We start from the raw sequence: 3,215 nt of genomic DNA on the forward strand, positions 1-3,215 counted from the left end.
ACGGGGTGGAGGTGTGGAAGGTGTAGACGGGGTGGAGGTGTGGAAGGTGTAGACGGGTGGAGGTGTGGAAGGTGTAGACGGGGTGGAGGTGTGGAAGGTGTGGACGGGTGGAGGTGTAGACGGGGTGGAGGTGTGGAAGGTGTAGACGGGGTGGAGGTGTGGAAGGTGTGGACGGGGTGGAGGTGTGGAAGGTGTAGACGGGGTGGAGGTGTGGAAGGTGTGGACGGGTGGAGGTGTAGACGGGGTGGAGGTGTGGAAGGTGTAGACGGGGTGGAGGTGTAGACGGGGTGGAGGTGTGGAAGGTGTAGACGGGTGGAGGGGTGGAGGTGTAGACGGGGTGGAGGTGTGGAAGGTGTAGACGGGGTGGAGGTGTGGAAGGTGTAGACGGGGTGGAGGTGTGGAAGGTGTAGACGGGGTGGAGGTGTGGAAGGTGTGGACGGGGTGGAGGTGTGGAAGGTGTAGACGGGGTGGAGGTGTGGAAGGTGTAGACGGGGTGGAGGTGTGGAAGGTGTAGACGGGGTGGAGGTGTGGAAGGTGTAGACGGGGTGGAGGTGTGGAAGGTGTAGACGGGGTGGAGGTGTGGAAGGTGTGGACGGGGTGGAGGTGTGGAAGGTGTAGACGGGGTGGAGGTGTGGAAGGTGTAGACGGGTGGAGGGGTGGAGGTGTAGACGGGGTGGAGGTGTGGAAGGTGTAGACGGGGTGGAGGTGTGGAAGGTGTGGACGGGGTGGAGGTGTGGAAGGTGTAGACGGGGTGGAGGTGTGGAAGGTGTAGACGGGTGGAGGTGTAGACGGGGTGGAGGTGTGGAAGGTGTAGACGGGGTGGAGGTGTGGAAGGTGTAGACGGGGTGGAGGTGTGGAAGGTGTAGACGGGGTGGAGGTGTGGAAGGTGTAGACGGGGTGGAGGTGTGGAAGGTGTAGACGGGGTGGAGGTGTAGACGGGGTGGAGGTGTGGAAGGTGTAGACGGGGTGGAGGTGTGGAAGGTGTAGACGGGGTGGAGGTGTGGAAGGTGTAGACGGGGTGGAGGTGTGGAAGGTGTAGACGGGGTGGAGGTGTGGAAGGTGTAGACGGGGTGGAGGTGTGGAAGGTGTAGACGGGGTGGAGGTGTGGAAGGTGTAGACGGGTGGAGGGGTGGAGGTGTAGACGGGGTGGAGGTGTGGAAGGTGTAGACGGGGTGGAGGTGTGGAAGGTGTGGACGGGGTGGAGGTGTGGAAGGTGTAGACGGGGTGGAGGTGTGGAAGGTGTAGACGGGTGGAGGTGTAGACGGGGTGGAGGTGTGGAAGGTGTAGACGGGGTGGAGGTGTGGAAGGTGTAGACGGGTGGAGGTGTGGAAGGTGTGGACGGGTGGAGGTGTGGAAGGTGTAGACGGGGTGGAGGTGTGGAAGGTGTAGACGGGGTGGAGGTGTGGAAGGTGTAGACGGGGTGGAGGTGTGGAAGGTGTAGACGGGGTGGAGGTGTGGAAGGTGTAGACGGGGTGGAGGTGTGGAAGGTGTAGACGGGGTGGAGGTGTGGAAGGTGTGGACGGGGTGGAGGTGTGGAAGGTGTAGACGGGATGGAGGTGTGGAAGGTGTGGACGGGGTGGAGGTGTGGAAGGTGTAGACGGGGTGGAGGTGTGGAAGGTGTAGACGGGTGGAGGTGTAGACGGGGTGGAGGTGTGGAAGGTGTAGACGGGGTGGAGGTGTGGAAGGTGTAGACGGGTGGAGGTGTGGAAGGTGTGGACGGGGTGGAGGTGTGGAAGGTGTAGACGGGGTTATTTTGGTTATCTTGAGATGATTTCGGGGCTTTTTTAGTGTCCCCGCGGCCCGGTCCTCGACCAGGCCTCCACCCCCAGGAAGCAGCCCGTGACAGCTGACTAACACCCAGGTACCTATTTTACTGCTAGGTAACAGGGGCATAGGGTGAAAGAAACTCTGCCCATTGTTTCTCGCCGGCGCCTGGGATCGAACCCAGGACCACAGGATCACAAGTCCAGCGTGCTGTCCGCTCGGCCGACCGGCTCCTATAAAACTTACTTTGAAGTTAGGTAAATTTTTTGGAGTGTGGAACGGATTAATTTAATTCCCATTATTTCTTATGGGAAAATTAGTTTCGACCTACGATACGTCTCTGGGAACGGATTAGCATCATAAGTGGAGGCCCCACTGTACAGTGACGAAGAGTCAAAAAGAAACAGAAGGACCACCAGGAAACTTCACACTGGCGCAAGTGGGACACCATCAATGAAGCCGATCACCATATAAATGGTGATAAACTCAAATCAAAAATATCAAACACGAAGGCTCGAGGAGAAGAGTGAACCAGTCTCGTAATGGACTGGGCCGATCTTCTGAAAGAGGCGGAGCCGGGGAAAAACCTCCGGGTTCGGACACCGGGCAAGCAGAGCCTGAAACCACAGCTGGGCCGGCCACCACAGGACCAAGACTACTACTCGTACCCTGGTAAATCTCCTAGCGAGCCAGGAGGTTCAGCCTGGAGCAACAGCTGAACTGGAGGGAAGAGGTACAGGAACCCCCACCTCGACCAGTCCTGCCGATAGGCATCGATCCCGACAGCCTCGCGGTCTGGGAAGGGCGCCACATAAACCGGAAGACGCCTCGACCTCGCCGACTCGAAGAGGTCCACATTCGGGCACCCGAACTTTAGACAGAGCGAACTGAATGAGTCGCCATCGACCGTCCATTCCGTGGACAGGGGAACAAACCGGGACAGACTGTCCCCCAGGACGTTGGACACCCGCCCGGATGTGAACCGCCAGGAGAGCCAAACCCTGAGAACTCAGCAAACGAATCACCCGAAGTGACCAACCCCAGAGCCAAGGACCACATCAAACGCAGGCGATGAGTCACAATAACGTGGCTGAAGTATGTTGACCAGACCACACACTAGAAGTTGAAGGGACGACGACGTTTCGGTCCGTCCTGGACCATTCTCACAATCGACTTGAGAATGGTCCAGGACGGACCGAAACTTCGTCGTCCCTTCAACTTCTAGTGTGTGGTCTGGTCAACCACATCAAACCCCCATCAGCTGAGGAACTGAGGCGTGGATCGCCTGGGCTGAGTTCCGGGGCTCCCCCTTCCCCCTCCCGGGGAGGGGAGGGGAGGGAGGAGCTGCGCAGACACGCAGCACGGCCCATGCGTCGTCATGCTCATTTGCTCGTTTTCAATTGGGGAGTTCTGTCCACTTATTTCCTTATGGTTTCACAATAATAGAGGCC

The sequence above is a fragment of the Procambarus clarkii genome, chromosome 19, assembly GCF_040958095.1.
Source record: "Procambarus clarkii isolate CNS0578487 chromosome 19, FALCON_Pclarkii_2.0, whole genome shotgun sequence".
NCBI classification, from domain to species: domain Eukaryota; kingdom Metazoa; phylum Arthropoda; class Malacostraca; order Decapoda; family Cambaridae; genus Procambarus; species Procambarus clarkii.